The 20,620-nt window shown below is 36.6% G+C and overlaps 1 long non-coding RNA gene across 2 annotated transcripts in view; it reads right to left on the reverse strand.

Annotated features, from left to right (window-relative positions):
• LOC128248917 (uncharacterized) overlaps positions 1–19,715 on the reverse strand; it is a 22,955-nt gene extending 3,240 nt beyond the window's left edge. Inside the window, exon 1 of one of the 2 annotated variants that reach the window (XR_008265068.2) lies at positions 18,443–19,715. This is a non-coding gene — a long non-coding RNA (uncharacterized LOC128248917). Of the gene's footprint in view, positions 1–3,403; positions 4,105–18,442 lie in introns of those variants that run through there. The other variant, XR_016243441.1, reaches the window with a different exon arrangement.
• Positions 19,716–20,620: the final 905 nt, after the last annotated feature.

The raw sequence follows: 20,620 nt of genomic DNA on the forward strand, positions 1-20,620 counted from the left end.
TGAAGGTGAGGTTTTTCAGCATGACGGATCTCTATGCTACAGATCGCGTGCAACACAACAGAGTCTGGCTCATGACGGTATTACCGAATTGAAAGATTAGCCAGCTCAGAGCCCTGACTTAAATATCATCGAGCGAATGTGGACAGAATTAAAGAAAACAGATCGTCAGAAGAAGCCACGCAGTCTTGAAGAGTTGTAAGAGCTCAGTCACAGAGAATGGCATCTCATACATGTGAAGATGGTGAAGGATTTGTACGCATCTCTTCACAGGCGCATTGAAGCAATTTTTCAAGCTCAGAGAAGCCACATGAAATATTAACAATATACAGTAACTTCTTGTAATGAACATTATGTAATAAATTTTCATTATAGACACTTTTTTCTGTTTTAAAACACTGCATCTTGATTGGTTTATGTGAGGTGGCCGAAAACTTTTGCACAGCCATTTTTGGTGGTCGTCTCGCATCTTCCCCACTCATTCAGAACCCCTATTACAAAATATAATGATTAGGTATGGAAATGACTTCAACAGGGCCAATGTTTCATCTGTAAAAAACGCAATGCAAAACATCCACTTATAAGTTGACATTTAGTAGAAATTTACAATAGTTTAAAGTGGCAGAAGACTTTTGCACGGTACTGTGTATATATATATATATATATATATATATATATATATATATATATATATACACACACACATACATACATGTATATATATATATATATATATATATATATATATTTATATAGTGTGTGTGCAGACGTACGTACTTACATATATATATATATGCATATAAATATATATGTGTACGTAGTCCTTATATATATATCGTAATGTCAAAGTTGTAAAGTATATTGGTCTCACATTTTGGCACAAGGCCAGCAATTTCGAGGGAGCGGGGTAATTCGATTACATCGAACCCAGTGATCGGTCCGAAGTGGGCTGCACTAAAACTCAAAGTAGGCAGTCAACCTTTGATATAACATGTGCACGCGCGCATACACACACTCCTATACACATACCTAAATTCATTATCACATTCAGTCGATGCAGATTGCAATCAGTATTTCCATGGCTTGACATTTATTCCTACAGGAGACACCAGGGTGGAAGAAGCTTAATAGCAGTAGAAGAATGTGCATAGATGGAAAGAAAATGCCTAGTAGAGTATTTACAGAGCTGCACAGGAAAACTACTAAAGACAATAAATAAAGAACAGGTGATGCAGCGCGTAATTGGAGAAAGGGACAAGAATGAAGTAGAAAGAAAACACGTCAGAAAGATTCAAGAGAAACCTCGGCGTGGCCAATTTTGGAGAGCCACTGAAGACGTATGTGGAACAAAATCCTGGGCTTGGTTAAAGAAAGGGCAGTTAAAAAAAGAACCAGAGCCTAATTGTAGCAGCCTAAGATCAAGCGATAAAAACCAAAAGCAACTTGAGAAATATATATATATATATATATATATATATATATATATATATATATATATATATATATATATATATATATGGAGAGAATGTGTCAGAAAATTGTAGAACTTGGAACAAGACAGTGGCACACGTTGTAACAGAATGCCCCAAGATGGTACAGGAAGAATAAAAGAAATGGAGGCACGACCAGGTTGTGAAAGTTTTACACAGGAAACTGTGCCACAAATGGGGATTTGAAGCAGGAAACACATGGTACTATCATCGAATCGAAAGAGTATTGGGGTCGGAGAAATGTAGAAAGGGGAAGAAAAACAAAAAAAAATACAATCCCTTAGAATTTGAAATAGGAAGAATTTGGAGTATGCGATTGGTAAAGGTCATGCCTAAAATGATTGGTGTGTTGAAAATAGTAAGCAAAGATATAGATAAATGGCTAAAGGAGATTGAAATAGAATGCCCGGTAGAGCTCCTACAGAAATGTTGTCACTTAAGGACAGCAAGGATTATCAGGAGGGTTCTAAGCACTTGAAAGACTGCTAAAATCTTGTGGATGCCTAAGGTTATAGGTAGTAACCCGCTATCCACATAATTCCTGACCGAACCTGAGCCAACCCAAAATAATAATAATAATAATAATAATAATAATACCCATGTTTCCAAAGGTGAATTATTCAAACCCCAAAGAATTCCTCTCAACACATGGCTATGATGCTCCTCCACTACTTCTGCTCATGATCAGAGATGCACATATCGTCAGCCACCAAGGGACATGCTCAACTGGTTAAGGTCAAACAATTAACAAGCAAATCTGTGGTATTAAGCGGAATATTTGCTGTAGCCCATCTTTTATACCAAGACAAAACAATGTACATGATAACACTTCCAATCAATTAAGATCAGAAGCCATGAGAGCCACTGTCTGGTACTGCATCCGGGCATCTAAATAATAATAATAATAATTCTTTGGTTTCCATAATATCCACACCGTTCTGTGGAGAAGGTCACAGTTTTATATTTAGCTGTATTGATAATGATATTTATCTTACAGTTGTATGAAGGTTTATGAGCTGATGAGAGTTTTGGTTCTAGATTGACAGCTTAAAATGTCAGGAAACACAACATTGAAAGTAAAACTTTTCGTATAGCGAGGTATTTTATGTTTAAATCACACAGTTTTATTGCAAGACTATGATTTAAACATAAAATAAACTCTGGTTGATCGATTTACTTTTTATTGTTTTTAACAGGCTAGATCTCCGTTATATTCTTTTAACATACATTTATCGTTTCGTCAAACAAGAAAGAACAGCATCTGAGATTTGTTTTAAAGCATCTAAAATCGGTGAGAAGAAATGGAATGGAAGCTATAATCAGTTCGGAGACATGGCCTGAATGCTTGTTATATAGTAGACGTCACTAAAGATACCACTAAGACCATGAAAAACTTGTAATATAAACGACCTAACAATGACACCTTTTCTTCTATCGGAAGTCCTTTATTTAGATACTTCGTTATGTAAATATCCGAAGACTATATGTTAGGTTTCAACTGGACAATTGGTTATGTCTACCACCCGACTTGCAGGAACGGTCAATCCGACAAGTTTTGACAGTGTTTCTATCTACCAAAATGTCGTCACAAGGCTGTAGTCGATTCGAAACTGGTAGAAGTTACTTGCCCAAGGTGCCACGTGATGGGACTTAGTTGTTGTGAAGTGAACTTGTGAAACATACAGCTCTGCCTAATCTCAGATGTAGCTTAAACAATTATTTAACGGTCTCTGCTCCTTGGAACTTAGCTATTCTCGTACCTCTGCATTCAGGCACCCTTACTTAATCATCTCTTCACCTCCCTTCACCTTTATTGCGTACACCCCACCCCACCCTATTTCCTACTAACCATTTTAACCTGTCCTTCCACCCCATATTACTTTTCCCTTGGAATCTTTACTCTGCTCATGTCTTACCTGCGGATGTTGACCTTCTACAATCATTAAATTCGATAGACTCCTGAAGACGGCCAGAAAGTACAACAACCGAATTGTCGTGACTGTAACAACCAAGATGAGGTCACAAGTCTGAATATATCAGCGTATAACAATAGTAATTCACTGTCTCGGAAATTCAGACAAAATCTTTCAATAGATGATCCTCCGATCAGCTTTAAAACTATTTAGTGTTTACGGAGGAGAGGTGGTAAGATCGATTGCAATTTCCTAATCATTTTGAAGCGTGTGGTGACGTGTTGTTTTTGTAGGTGGCCATGTTGGTTATTGTGTTGGGAGTGGACGCCATCATGCTAATGAAAAAGGTCCTAATAATATTGATTTTGTTGGCCGTCATCACAGTAACGAAAGTAGCTATGTCGATGTATCTAGATAATGGAGGAGGGATTGCAATAAAGGACATAATCTGTACACATTGTCATTGTTATAACACTATGGTAATGGGTTTCCCTTTTCTAGTATTGTAATTCATTTCAACCAATAGGAACGATGCTATTGTCCACGTCACGTCCTCGTGAGAGGTTCCTTAACAACGACCAGCTTTAATCCTAAGCGACAAGTGTGAATGGAACTCCGCAATAGAATGAGTCTTACTTAATTGTAGATGATGTAGAGATACCAACAGGAAGACAAAAACACACATTTCTGAGTGTAGGCCATTTGATACAGCAAGCGGGACATATTGTGTTGTGACAGTGGCAAACATGGCTGTCATTTTCGTGTGTGTTTTTGTATCTAACTAATAGCATTTGCAGAAGAATTATGAACTATAATCATTAGTGACTCCCTTGATTAAACATAGTACATTTAATGTAATCAGCAAAGACAAACTGAGTAGATTATTTCTCTCTCTCTCTCTCTCTCTCTCTCTCTCTCTCTCTCTCTCTCTCTCACTCACTCTCACACACATTCTTTCTGTCCTTCTTTCCATCTTTTTTCTTTGTATCCCTATTTACATATACAATTGACAGCAATATAGAATAACAAGCAAAAGTAAAATTTAATGTTTTCAATCAATATTAAATAGAAGAATAAATACTACTACTACTACTAATAATAATAATAATAATAATAATAATAATAATAATAATTAATAATGAGAATAGACGTGGGAGAAACCACATATGTATCCTATTGATAGAAGAAAAAGCTGTTATAATGTGATGCTATGTGATATTGAATATGGAGTTTATACCTTTGAAAAACGGTATCGTGTGGCTGTCAGCAGAGATTCTAGTATATCATTTGGTTGTAAACAGAAAGTAATTAATTAATTGAAATCGAAAGTGGGTGTCATATGAATAGCAGAGAATTGATTGATATCAAGTAAGTGGGTTGTGTTTGTTATCGTCTGCTGATTCCGTTGAAAAGATATTGTCTTTTTATCAAACACCCTCCCTTAAACACACAATTAACATTCACTACTTCAATTATCATTCATAGATGCAGTGTTATTACTTATATATGTAAACACTTACAAACTGAATGATTGATTGTCACATAACCACAAAATTTTATGGAAGGGGATATATTCAATCAGATCGATTCCAGTACATGTATGGTACTTATTTCAACGATTTCAAAGGTATAAAAGGCAAAAACAGACACCCTGGTTGGATTTGAAACTAGGACGTAGAGAGAAAAAAAGAACTAAATATTGTTGCCCAATTTAAGTTCTTATTTGGCTCCAGGCTATCTTTGGTCGAATACCGTATTTACTCTCGTACAAGTCACACTTTTATTCTTGATTTTAACTGAAAAAAACCTGGGGTACGACTTAGCGACTTATACAGGGTGACCCAAAAGTAGGTTTACAGTTATCACGTAAGCACTTTAAATTTCTTTTAAAACATTTTATTACATTTAGATTTCTAACTTACAAACTAAAAAGGAATCTTGACAAAATTAACTAAATTAGCCTAGAATAATGGTTTCATATTTTTTATAATTACGATTTAAACCGTAAATATATGAATGCAAAAGAGAGAGTTGGATAACCTACTTTTGGGCCACTCTGTATATGAGGCAAAGCTAGAATTATGAAGGGTAAAACTTTTGTTTTAAGTTTTAACACGAAATAATGGGTGCGACTTATACACGAGTGTCATTTCTATGATTAAATGCATTTAATAAATCGATTACTTTTTATTATTAATTAAGACAGAGTAAGGCGGCGAGCTGGCAGAATCGTTAGCACGCCGGGCGAAATGCATAGCGACATTTCGTCCGTCTTTACATTCTGAGCTCAAATTCCGCCGAGGTCGACTTCACCTTTCATCCTTTCGGGGTTGATAAAATAAGTACCAGATGAGCACAAGGGGTGGATGTAATTGACTTACTCTCTCTCCCCTGAAATTGCTGGCCTTGTGCTAAAGTTTGTAATTATTATCAACTAAGACAGTAGGATGCAATATGAGGGAGACTTGGCTACCGCTTCTAGCATGTCGAGCGACGACGTGGAGGCTCCATTGTTTAGAGAAATACTTCTAGTCTTTTACTTCGATACTGATAGTCTACTAACTGTCAAAATTTGTGCTTTGACAGTGTTTTCGTCTTTCACAAATTCGTGGATATCTATTGCAACACCTTCATTGTCATATAAAATTGTCGCCTACATCTTCAGCTAAGTAAATTGATGTAATTGTTCCCTGTTTAACAGACCTATTTATGATCAAAGTCATTCCATTTGCGACTACTTCCACCTTTTGAGAATTCAAGATTTTGCAACTGAGCAGATCATAGTGCTTGCAACCAGATATAAACAATGACTCCTCTGGATGATATAATACAGCATATAATAGAGCATCTTTCTGTTTAATCTCTCAAAGCTTATTGTTGCATATATTGTTGCATCATTACACGTGTACGCATGTATTGATTTCGCTTAGGCATGGCGATGCTAATTACCAGTTGTGAGAATGCAATACACATAAGCTTTAGAGCTGTCGTGGACAAACAACAGCCGCGTGATTTTCTGAATGGCCCGTCTGACGTAAAGTTACCTTCAATTTTTTTAATAGTGCGACTCACCTGACGATGAACCATGTCTCATGCGGCCCACTCTTCGAAAAAGACTGCCCAGACCTTCTTTAGAGTAAAGCGTCAGATGAGTACAAAGCATAATATCAATAAATAATGACAAAAGAACAACAGTTACGTAATTACTTCCATTAGTCAACTGCTGTTTCTGCCATAAGAATCATTGTACTCGGGAGTTGAGTGTTCGTGACAACTTGTAGCTTCCTCGGAGCCATTTACACACACACACATACACGCATAAAACAAGACTTTCTGGTCGATTTTCGTCAGGGAGTCGTGAAATGACACATACTTGGGATTTTTGAGATGTTTTGAAATGTTCAGTTCGTGCATATATTCACCATATTCACCTGCTGAAAACGGTTTTATCGCATAATGTGATAATTCTATTCAGCAATAAAAAAAAAAGTCACGTCTGAAACAGTCGTAGTGAAAGTACCACATTCCGTCTGTCGTTATTTGTTCACACACACACACACACACACAAACACACGCACACACGCGCGTATGTATATATATATATATATATATATATATATACATACACATACATGCGTACGCACGTACACACATATATATATAAATTTACACTCACATGCATATGTGTGTGTAATATAGACACTCATACATACACACACACACACAATAAGCGATAAACTAGTGACTTTTATGTCGTTAGAACAAAGCACTTTAATATTGTAGTAATAGTGATAATCTAATTTGTCGAAATTATCAATTTTCTACTCTGCTGGTCCGTATAAATATGTAATATTTTCTGTAGGATAGCAGAAACAAGTTAATTTCTTAACAGCTCTGTTGGGGAACTTTTTCAGGTTTTATAAGTGCAATGCAGTGTTGATATAAAATACGATTTTGATAACAGGTGCATGCGTGGTTGTGTGATTAAGAAGCTCAGTCTGCAACCACTGACTGGGTGGTTCGATAACACTGTGTAGTATTTTGGGCATGTGTTTTTGTGGTCGCGTTTGTGCCTTCCCCTACTCCTAATTACTTAACATCACCTACCTGTTCAGCTAAAAAAAACAAAAATCTAACAATTAATATCAAACTTAATATGTGTGTGTATTTTGGTCGATTTGTTCGACTCACTCTACAAGTTAGTACTCCAGCATGACCATAGTCCATGACTGAAACAAGGGATGTACTTTCCATGCCATTTACGAAAAACACAATTATCTTTAGCCTTTTGTTCATTGTTTGGTTTCCTGCTTTTTTTTTTCTCCCAAGACACAACATAATAATTTCAAATTTTGGTACAAAGCCGGCAATTTTGGGGGAGGGGATAAGTCGATCACATTCACCCCAGTGTTCAAATGGTACTTAATTTATCCTGAAACGATAAAAGGCAAAGTCGACCTCACGGGTTGGGTTTTGAACTCAGAACGTAAAGACGGACGAAATGCCGTAAAGCATTTTGCCCAGTGCGGTAACGATTTTTATTTCTTTATTGCCCACAAGGGGCTAAACATAGAAGGGACAAACAAGGACAGACAAAGGGATTAAGTCGATTACATCGACCCCAGTGCGTAACTGGTACTTAATTTATCGACCCCGAAAGGATGAAAGGCAAAGTTGACCTCGGCGGAATTTGAACTCAGAACGTAACGGCAGACGAAATACCGCTAAGTATTTCGTCCAGCGTGTTAACGTTTCTACCAGCTCGCCGCCTTCCCTAGATTCAACATAATAATAAAAAAGTTTAAAAACAAAAAGTTTCTTTAGGGGGAGGGGGAGTTAGTAATATTAATTTCTCGAAAAAAAGTGGTTGAAATTTGTCGTAATTGGCATAAAAACCTACATCATATCTTTTGCCTTTTACGTATTTTAGTCATTGGACCGCGGCCTAACAAATCAGCTGCTAAGAGAACGTAAACAAACCAACGCATGTTGTGAAGAGGCGGCAGGAGACGAACGCAAACATATACACACATATACATACATGCATACAAGCAACCATAAACAGACAGACTGACAGTCAGATAGATAGATAGACGGACAGACGACAGGCTTTTTTATGGCCTCCGGCTATGAAATTCATTCACAAGTCTTTGGTCGGTCCAAGGCTGAAGCTGGAATCACGTTGTTACAAAGCGAGCTTTTTAACACAGTGATTCTTGCACCCAAAGTAGGCCCCTGTGCGTTTAACCAAAAAGATCCATTATAGTAAAACGGTTTAGTGTAGTGAACAGTAACTTTAAGCTATAAATACTCACAAAGGGCCGCTGCTGTTGCTGCTGCTGCTACTACTATCACTATCACCGCCCACACCACTTACCTCTTACCAGCTCCTGCTAACTTGCATTAGATATAGTTTCTCTATAGCATGGCAACCTATATAATCGTTGAGGCATTACAGTCCTGATAGATATACTAAAAAAAAAAAAAACACAAAAAACAAGAAACTAATAGTTACTCAGTTGTGTTATCAACAAAATGTTCAAAATGTTAGCTAGTTACCCAACCATTTCAGACTGTACATGGTCGCTCGACCCGCTTGAAACAGTAGCCACATCGTCCTCAGATAGCATACTGTCGTCTTAAATAATAAGAAAAAGAAAAAGGTTTAACTGTACTACAGAGCCTTCGCATAGATGTTTTTAGCCAACAATGTCTATAGACATGTAAACACCTTGTCTGCATATACACTCTTTATAGAGGCATCAGCTTTTAATATTGCTTTAATATTTCGTCGACAAATAGGTTGTCCTTTCTCGACGAAATCTCAACTGCCCTATTTATCGATAAAGACTGAAGTAAACAGAATAGACCGTATAGCATATGTAACAAATTATTATATATAGCTCTTTTGATTCATAAATTAATGAAATGAAAGACTATTAGTTCTCTCTCTCTCTCTTTCTCTCTCTCTCTCTCTCTCTTTCTCTCTCTCTCTCTCTCTCTCTCTCTCTCTCTATCTATTTATCTATCTATCTATCTCTCAGACAGTGCTGGCTGAAATCTATAAATATATTCTGAAGTACAATGTAGCACTGCAACAAACCACTGTTAATGCACCAACAATTTATTAATCAAACTAGCTACCAAACTACGATGGGTTTATCCGAATTGGACCATCCAATTGACATAAACCTTCAGAATTAGTGGAGTGCGAGGAGCAACAAAGATATGAAAGCTCTTTTCGAAGAAATTGTCAGAAACTACAGAGAAATCGAGCGGTACTGAAATGAAGAAAAACAGTGCATTATGTACAGTGAGGAATTTCTGCTCAGCTAGATCGAGTATTCGAGCGTTGAGGATGATAGAAATATCTGACTCAGAGTCACCAACATCTGACTCGACCGATTTAATGCTGTTGTGCTGACGTCTCGGTATCTACATCGGTAGCTAGTCTCCGGTAGCTTTGGTGTCACAGTAGAAGGGGCCAAAATACCTTCAGAGCTACTTCACTGCTTAATGAGCCATCGACTCCTGCATTTCAAGACAGAGGACAAGCAGCATTCTCAACACATAAGAGCATAGCCCGAGTATTTTTGTATGCGTGCGTGTGGGGGGGAGACGTGCGTGCGCGTGTATAACGTACATATATATGTATATTGTTCATTTAACGTCCGGTTTTCTTGGCTCGTATTAATGATGCATTGTTTTACAGCCTTTTATGCCTTTCCTGTCGTTAACACTTGTTTTTCAAGTAAGGTGTGTGTTATTTCGCTCGTCTTTGATCACGTAAGGCCAGTAGGTGTCCTGTTGACAAGAGAAATGACAACAGTATCACCGTGAAAATGCAAACTAACTCTCAGATACATCAACACATACAATCGTCTCCACATACAAATACGTGTATACGATGGGCTTCTTTCAAATTCCGTCTACCAAATCTAATCACAAGGTACTTGTCCAAAATGTCGCACAGTGGGATTCGAAACCGAAACCATATGATTGGGAATGAAACTTCTTAACCACACAACTGTTTGTGTGCTTACGTACACGTGCGTGCGCGCACATACACACAGGGAAAGAGCGCAGACAGATAGATAGATAGATAGATAGATAGATAGATAGATAGATAGATAGATAATCTGTATGTAGGTATATAAATAGATTTATGGATAGGTAGGTAGATAATTCACTGGTAAATCCATTGCTTTTAAAATCTTTATTCCCTTGACCCTACTGTGTAGCAATGTTTGAAAACCGTCCAAATATTTTACTCCCTTATTCGTTTACCTTACTTACATGCGCTCTCTCTCTCTCTCTCTCTCTCTCTCTCTTTTGTGTGTGTGTATATATATATATATTCTCATTCATATATATCAAAATCTTCCGACATCTTAGGCCAATGGTTCCCAACCTGGGGTCCGCGGAACCCAGGTAGTCCTGGGGGTTCGTGAACTAAATTCAAAATTTCATTTTAATATATAAAATCCGTTCTGTCTGTCTGTTTGTGCGCTTATAACTCGAGTATTGTTCATCCGATCGCGCTGAAATTTTGAACATGAATACATGAGAGAGTGGGGCGTTCCGTAATCTAAAAAGATTTTCAAAATAGTTTCAATGTGAAAATCGCTATTTTTGTAATCTTTGTGTCCTGTTTGTTCCGCCATTAAAATCAACCAGTTGCTCAAACAGCCGGCACATACCATTTCGCTAGCAACAAGGGGAATACAGGATGACAGTCAGCCAAAACCGTTGCTATGCTGTCTCTCTTATGACGTCCAATTCCACTTGAAATTGTATATATATTGTGTTAAGATTCGTTATCAATCAAGTATCCTTACTGAGAAGAAACAGTCACCAAACATCTCCACTACTTAATACCGTCCAAGTTAACCCTCTTCACCTTTACACCTGACATGAAAAACTACTAAATAAGCAAAAAAAAAATTGATTACTCTTAAAACGCGTATAATTTTGAGGTTAATAATCTTAATCTTTAATTGTGTATATAATTTCACCTTTAAAGGTATTTTTTAATATGCTGGCCACTGATAAAGTTTTTTGAAAAAATGTTATCCTTATATTTGAGGTATATATATATAAAATACAAAAATGGGACAAGAACGCAAGACATCCAGACAGTTAGGTGATACAAAAAAAGGGGACAACAAAACATCCAGACAGACGATACAAAGAAAACAAGGACGGGTCATTCGGAGTTTTCTTTCCTCAATCGAGTTCCAGATTATCTTCACAATTTCGGCTGGTTATACTCGAGATTGCTCCAATCTGACCAGCCGCAAGGAAAAACTAGCACTAGATTCCTTGGAAGAAAGCAACGAATGTATACGGAAACAAGGAGGGGAAAAAAAGGAGAAATAGTATACAAATACAAATAACAGGACATAACAGCGGATATCTTTCGACTAAGGACGAATTAAACTAAGCCGGCATGTGTGGAAGTAAAGCCTTACGGCAGGGACGATATGCATATATATATATATATATATATATATATATATATATATATATATATATATATCCCTGGGAAAATTCATTTAAATAGAAGGGTTGGGAACCACTGTGGAAAGGTTGGAAATCACTGTATTAGGCTGTTTCTAGTTACTTTAGCTTCCAAAAATATTAGGTCTTTTTTTTTTCTTTTCGTCGGTTCAAATCACCATAATGTGGTCTTTTTGACAAAGGCTTCATTCACAACACAAGCAAGAGGAAGTGAAGCATCATGGCGTTCTCACTACACACCTAGCCATGCACTTAAGCAATCTTCTTCATTGTATCTATTAACAACTGTGATGGAAAAGAAATACTTCTTTTCTCACTTTTTTTTATGTTGTTTATTTTGTTTTTCTTTTTATTGGCATAATGACCCTCCATAGATACAACAAAGACTGCTTAGTTATTCATTCATTCAGTACGCTCTTGAGGAAAATAACTAGCAAATTGAAACCCAACCGGGGGAAAAAAAACCTAGATCTTTTATTATTCCCTTCTGTACTGAAAAGTCTGATGTTTTGAAAAGATATAAGAATATCTTTGTAAAAGATTATTGTTTACTCCTGACTTCAATTGACACCAAGGAAAGAATATTTTCTTCATTTGATCTTTTGATTCTTCTCTATCATCTGCGACATTTTACTTGGACAAAATTATGTTTTGTTCGATATATTGAAAATACTCAATATAGAATAATCTGTGTATGAATAATAACATATGCTAATTCGAAATAATGTTATATACATTTCTAAATATTTTTCAGTAGTGCTGATTGAAGTTTCTCTGAGTGCTGTTCTACGTTTGTGTATACATTATAAATGATACAGCTTTGTGTGTAGGCATAGTTATTTTCATATCTAATGCAGTTTCAAGAGCGTACATTGATTAAATATTCAGGTTATTGATATTTTTATAAAATTGATCTTTCATAACAAAATATTTAATCTCTAACGAAATTATAGACGACAGGAACTATTAAACTTTTTTTCTTTTTATCTACAATTTTCCAGTAGCTTTATAATTTTCAGGTGTCATATGTCTACACTTATGTATAGTGGTAGCTTTATTTTTTATTCAACGCTCTATCATAAATTATACCACAATAATTTTTCACATTCCGTAGTTGATGGCATAAAAGATGCATGGGCATTTTAGAGGCACCCCAATTTCGGCAATGCATATTTAGGAAAAGTAAAATATTTTTAGAGTATTAACCCTTAAACAGCGGATATCATCAATTACGTTTCATAAATTTTACATGGATACGGGCTATTAGCAAACGAAAGTGAATATTTTACGGTACTCTCCGATAATGAGGTTGTAAATTTTATTGTACGAGAAACTAACGATTGTTATAGGTTTTGTACTCATTTATAGTGAAAATAACTATTTACAAAAAGGGATTTTTGTGTTTTTGCCCGTTTGGCAAACGCATTCACGCAACCCTTTCCCGCCGTTTAAGGGTTGAAGCATGTAATATAAGCCCAACTTCGCATTTAGGGCCCGGGATGATTTTTTTTCTTTTTCTTTTTTTAAAGATATTTGAAGGAGAAAAGGTTCATTTTATATGCTATGAAATACGGTAACCTTTCCTCGCATTTCTTTCAGTTTCCCATTAAGTTTGCACTAATTGCAGTTTTATTTAAAGGACAGCAAGGTTCTGCGGTTGATCAAAGGACCAGATTTAGTACAAAGAAAGGGTTTTGACCATTTAAAACTTGCCAAGCACCTTGGTGAAGATATAAGAATTACATGAATGAAAAGCTATCTTTTGTTTTCCAACTTTTAAAAAGGTGGGGAGGGTGTTGGTTCAGCAGATTGATTAAAGCGTCGAGAAAATGCTTTGCAATATTTTATGTTTCTTTATGTTTTGAGTTCAAATTCCGCTTAGGCCAGTTTTGCCGTCCGTCTTTTCTGAGTCGGCTAAAACAATGTAGTAAGTATGGTTAATTGATTATAAAGGCGCAGGCATGGCCGTGTGGTTAAAAAGATGCAGGCAGTCCTACTGCGCAGCACCTGAGACAAGTGTATTCTACTATGGTTTTAGCCCGACCAATACCTTGTGACGGAATTTCGAGGATGGAATCTGTGTTGTGAGTTTGTGTTTGCCACTGCATTGCTGGATTATCGGGGGTTTTTTTTATCTCCCAGTTCCATTGAACCTGAAAATTTTGGCTGTGATATTCCACTTCTTTATCTCATAATTGAATCTGCAAACATTTTTTTTTCTTGTCCATTTAGATGAAACGCTCAAGGTGTCTCGAGACCTGCATTAGATAACACCAGTCTCTATACCTCAACACTAACTTCTCCGAAAATATAAAACTCCAGAGAATCTTTATGGTTTCCATCAATCAAACTTGCTATAAGATGAAATGTTCCCCCCAAGCTCCTGTGTATCGCTCGATTCAATTACGAAAAATAGGGTTGTTGGTAAAAGCATTCAAAGCTATTGAGAATTTTTTTCTTTTTTTTTTCGCCAATCACAAAATGTTGAAGTGATGGGATGAAAATGAGAGTTAACATTGATCTCGCTATAAAACAAATAATGTGAGAAAGACACAGAATAATTCTGTTTATTGAATTTCTTTCTGACTTTTAGCTAGGAGAGTAAGGCATAGTCTATTGACTGGTTACAAGAGGTCAGAAATTAATGGGAGCGATGAAGGGAGGTAACTGTCAAAGCAGAGATCTGGACTGTATGTTTGGAACAGAGTGAATTCCGCTAAAGGTACTGAAGGTATCACGTGCTGCCCACTATTTGCTCGAATAGAAGCCGCTCAAGGTGGTGCCCCAGCATGGTCGCAGTCCAATAACTGAAACAACTAAAAAAAGATACACTTGTATTTTTGTGTTTTTATTGATTCCAGTCCCCGGTTTGTAACAATGCACCCACCAATCAACTCACCCCTTCGTGTATTCAGTTGTTTCCATTGTACATTTTTGGAAAGTTCTTTAATGTTTTTCTAATTTATAATTTTTATCTTTCGTGTTCTACTAGAACATGGCTTTTGAGACAACAGAGATCCTCCCAATCGTCGTTCAACGTACAAGAAATAGCAGCAAAATAGTCCTCAAATCAAACTATCTTTAAAAACAGCGGAGGGTCCACATTAGACTATAATACCTTATATACAAAATGATGGAATTATCATTATTAGAACCCAAACCGGCGCCAAGACACAGCACCCTAGAGCAGCCCTACAATATGTTCTCTCTTTTTGCAGTCTTTCAATGTGTCCTCAACCGTCACTTTATGTTTAACACCAAATTATATAATAGGTCAAGACATCACTCGATTCCTTTGTCTCCCTTCCCACCATGTTTAATATTTGTTTTTAAAATTGTATGGGTGGGGTACAAAAAGTTGTCTTTCCCCGCTCTATCCTGTATCCTCTTTTGTTCTAAGAATGACCTCACCTACTCTGCATGTTGTAAAGTTTTTGAGATTTTTAGATTAAAAAACTTTGTCTAACTTATTCAGAATTTATATGGTACACCCATATTTGGATCTATTCAATCGTAGTCACGGATTTTTTAATAATTTTTTAAAATCTTAGTACTCGTAACATGTTGACTGGCCGATTCTGGTTATAATGACGATTATCATAATTTCGCCCAGTCAGTATGGCGGTTTTGTTTTGTTTTCTTTTTCTTCCTTCTATTATATTGCTGTGGCTTTACGTGTTCGTGTGATAAATTAGATTTTCAACACGTTTACTAAAGATTCCTACTGTAGATAAAAGGTCACACAGTTTTAAAGGAAGGAACTGTTGATTAACCAAAATAGAGTGATTTATCGCAGACTAGCTCCTTCGTAATATGAGAGGAAATCTAATATGTCGTTATCTATCGGAAATAATTATTTCGTCCAGCTAATATATAACCAGAGCGTTCACATAATCACCAGATAACACTGTAGTACTAATAGCATCATTAATTGTATGGATTAATATAACTAAAATTTATTAGCGACTATAATGTATTATAAAGGAAATTAGAAAATATTAACAAACAAAAACGTTGATATTTCTTCAGAAGTTATTTCGTTATTGCTTAACCCTAAGTCGATCCTGATCGATCAGTCCTACGTTGGGGTTATTATATAGATCCACACCCGGTGGAAAAATTGAAAAAAAATAGTGTAGTAGTTGAAGTGCACCGTATATGAAATAAATATGAAGGAAAAAATGCGCGCTGGCGAACGGGGTGGGGGTGAGAGTGCTCGGAAAATTCACACAACCTGAGCACTCAATCTCAACGTCCGGTCACAGGAGTGAAACAGAAATCATCTAATACTCTAACGCTAACCCTAACCCTACGGTTAGGGTTAGGGTCAGGGTTAGGGTTAGGTTTAGGGTTAGGGTTAGGGTTAGAGTATTAGATGATTTCTGTTTCACTCCTGTGACCGGACGTTGAGATTGAGTGCTCGGGTTGTGTGAATTTTCCGAGCACTCTCACACACACCCTTCCCCCGTTCGCCAGCGCGCATTTTTTCCTTCATATTTATTTCATATACGGTGCACTTCAACTACTACACTATTTTTTTTTCAATTTTTTCCCTGGGTGTGGATCTATATAAAAATCCGTCCAACAACATTCCACTTGTCTGTAACTATCTCACCTTTTTGTATGTCAGGGGTTAAATTGTCCACTGTGTTTCGTTTTGTTTTAAGATGTTTGGATGATGATTTAAGGGAGGTTTAGTTGTTCTTTCTAGCAGATCGGGTAACCAAGTAGAGATTTTCTCGTTAACACGATTCTGAGATAGTTTTCTTTTTAGGTAAGCGAAATGAAAAGTCATTTCCTGTTTTCTCTTAAAACTAAATAAAAAAACATTCTTGACATACCTACACAAGTGTACCTCCTGACTTTGTTTCCTCATAACTTCCAGAAAAGAAAGTAAATATTTTTTTTATTGAAATTTTTACAAATGCGCTTCAGATAATGTAAATTCCGATTATATCGGAAGTTGTAAAAAAATTTTCCTTGCGTGGGGAGATGTGTTCCGGAGTATTTTTGTAAAATTTTCTATAAATACCTCCTCGGAATGTACAAATTTAAGATTATATTGGAATTTAATGCGAAAAGAAAACAAAAAAACAAAAAAAAGAAAAAATGCTTGACTGGCCATACATCACATAATCTACAAAAGAAACTTGAAATTTCGGAAAAAAAAAAAAAATGTGAGATGTCAATGAGTATGTGTGCGAGCCCACGATTTTTTTTTTTTTTTTTTGGCGAAGGGTGGGGTGTAATTTTTCATATAAATTCCGAAATAATCCTGATCTACACACTCTGAAAGGTATTTACTGAAAATTTCATTAAAAAATACCCATTTTGGCTGAAAGTTACGAGGAAACAAAGCTGACATGTTTAAATTTTCCGAAATTCCTCTCCCAACTATCGGAATAATTTTTTATATTTTTTTCTTCACAAATCCTAATATAATCAGTATCTACACTGTTTGATACGTATTTGTAGAAAATTACATTAAAAAATTCAAATTTTTTCTAGAAGTTATAAGGAAACAAAGTAAGGTGGGGGGGGGGGACACATTTGTGTACGTATGCCATACTCTTGAGGTTCGTACTTTTTTCAACAAATTCATTAGGTACTCTACAAGATATCCAACAGGTTTTTATGATATTTATATCTTTTAACTAAAGTCATTCTGGCTACTTATAATTCCTTTTATTCAACGCACGCACAGTTGTTTTATTTATTTATTCTGGAGGAAGGGGCATAGTCAATGACTTTTGCAGACCCCCGGCCCAAGACCAGCGAGATTGTCATTAATATTCTGTTTAAGAAGATGCAGGTCAGTCCCCATTTGCAACAAAGACGAGAAGAGATTTCAGAGCATCGATGCTCTGAGAAAGAAGGATTTGTTACACTGATTAGTGCGAAGAGGCACTAGCATAGCCCGAGTGTGTGCCGCCCGGGGAGGCCCTTCTGTTTACCAGCTCCGGACCCCACAAAAAACACATATTACCCACAGCTGACCCAAAATTGCCGCCCGGGGCAGACCACTCCCCCCACCCACCTTGCTATCCAATCTTTTGTTGACATATTTCTGATGAAATACGTGGCGAAGGTAAAGAATATGCATACCCGGTGTTTGGGGTTAGGGTTTTCGTTACGCCGAAACGGGTGGTGTGCATATACTTTACCTCTGCCGAAATATGTTGCCTTTGTTTCAATTAATTTTGAAAATAATGAAAAATTTAGGACTGTCAAGTTGATGCTTGTAACAATGTGTAATTTTGATAGGTTTAAATTTAGATACATAAACACGAACATAAAATAGTACATTACATGCATACACACATACGTGTGTATATACATATATACTACATACACTGAGAATGTAGCAATTACATTTACAAAAACAGTTTTTTTCTGTTTGTAAATCGACAAACAGGAGGGTAGATATTCCAGTATCAATTCAATTTTGCTTTCTGTGCCGAATTGACACTTAAAGCTCATCAACTAGACTTACTTCTTAAATATCTTTAAAAATATATTTACCTTTCCGTGCGCGTTTTTTCAGCTGAAGGCCCCGCGACTTCCAAACGAATATTAGTGAGCAAATATAAATTCGAAATGGATATGTTTGTTAAGCCACTTTATCATAGTTTTTTTTTTTTTTTAAGATAATGATAACTTCTTTGAATTTTGAATTCATATTTGCTCACTAATGTTCGTTTGGAAGTTGCGGGTCCTTTAGCTGAACAAACGCGCACGGAAAGATAAATATATTTTTATATATACTACATGTATACATACGTACTCACATATAAACATACGTACGTACGTTCATACATACGTTCTTATGTACGAACGTATACATACAGCCGATATAAAGATCATCTGTTTCTTTTAGCAAACGTACGCTCACACTCATATATGCACACTCAAAAACACACAAACGCATATACATGTATAATCAAACACAATACCATACACATGCAGACACGTATAAATAATCAAATACAACGCCACACGCATTTCAAACACACACACAGTGACGTTTGCGCTTACCCAAGTAAATGAGTAACCTGACATAATGCCACACACACACACATATATATACACACACATATACATATAGACACGCATTTTCTCAATTACAACGCCACATGCATACTCAAACACACATGTACTCACAAATACCTCACTTTTACTCAAACGTTTATTCAAACACGTCCACACGCACACTCTAAACAACTGGGCGCGTATACACTCTCACACATAAACAAATGACGTCTGCTTCTCCCCAGCAACATAACTGAAAGCAACATAAAAGAAAACCGTGTCTGCTGTAGAAATATCAAACGGCGATTCTGATCAGTTTTTCACTTTCTTGGCTACAAAATGAAGAGATACCCAGTAAAATCGCTTTTCCAATATTTCTCAGCCAAAACATTTTTTGTTCTTCTTTTGTATGATTTCATCGTCTGGTGGTCGAAATTCCACGAGGTTTGTTCTCTGTCCAAAAATGTCCATTTTATTGTTCTCTCTGCTGCCATTTTACTCTCCCTCTCTCTCTCTCTCTTGCTTGGCTTCTGTCGATTTTATATTTAACTTTCTGCTTGATTTTCTATTATTTTTCTTTCTGTATACCTGTCTTTATTCTGTTTTTACTTTATTTTGAATTTTTTCTTCCTGTTTAATTATTTGTCTACATACTTTAGTCTCTGCCTTATTTGACTTTCTGTCCATTTATCTTTCACTTGTCTCTGTGGAGATATATGTTATTTGCTTATCTCGTTTTTATTTGTTTGTGTTCATTAGTCTTATCTCTATCCTCTCTCTCTTTCTCTCTCTCTCTCTCTCTCTCTCTCTATATATATATATATATATATATATATATATATATATCCTTTTACTTGTCCAGTTGCTCCTACATACCACAGGAATCTTTTAACTTTTACGTGTTTCAGTCATTGAACTGTGGCGATGCTGGTGCACTGCCTTGAAGGGTTTATATTGCTGACAATGGTGACAAGTTGACAGAATCGTTTGCCCGCCAGGCGAAATGCTTATGTGTCCTGTCCGTCTTTGTGTATCGAGCTCAAATGTCACTGAGGTCGACTTTGCCTTTCATCCTTTAGAGGTTGTTGAAATAAGTACAAGTTATGCACTGGATCAAATGAAACCAACTATCCTCCCTCCCTCAAAATGCAGGCCTTGTGCCTATAGTAGAAAGGATTATTATTATTAGAGCCATTCAACATCATGCACTCGGTCCGGCAAGGTTGTCCCCTCTTGTCTCTCTTGTCTGTACTGACTCTCAAGCCACTACTACACAAACTGGAGGTATTGAGAAGCATCCTGCATGACCCAGAATGTGGGAGATGTGTGTCGGCATATACCAACAACATCACCTTTGTGGTGTCAGATCATATATAAACACATAGAAATGATCAGAACTACTCTTAGAGACTATGGGGCGGTTTCAGGAACGACAATTAACCAAAAAAAATCAGCAGACTTGTGGTTCAACACCTGGAGAAACAAATCCATGCTGTCCAACTGCATCGTTGGGCGCTGGATGGACGGACTGGTTAAATTGCTCGGGGTCTAGTTCAGTCTGGACCTATAGATGGACAAAAACTGAAACGAGGTAATGAGAAGGGTGAGTGATGGTCAGGCGGTCCATCTGCTGTCAACACCAGCTGCGTGGTGGCCTGGGTGTGCTGTGGT

The sequence above is a fragment of the Octopus bimaculoides genome, chromosome 10 (genome assembly GCF_046866305.1).
Source record: "Octopus bimaculoides isolate indiv1 chromosome 10, ASM4686630v1, whole genome shotgun sequence".
Classification (NCBI taxonomy): Eukaryota; Metazoa; Mollusca; class Cephalopoda; order Octopoda; family Octopodidae; genus Octopus; species Octopus bimaculoides.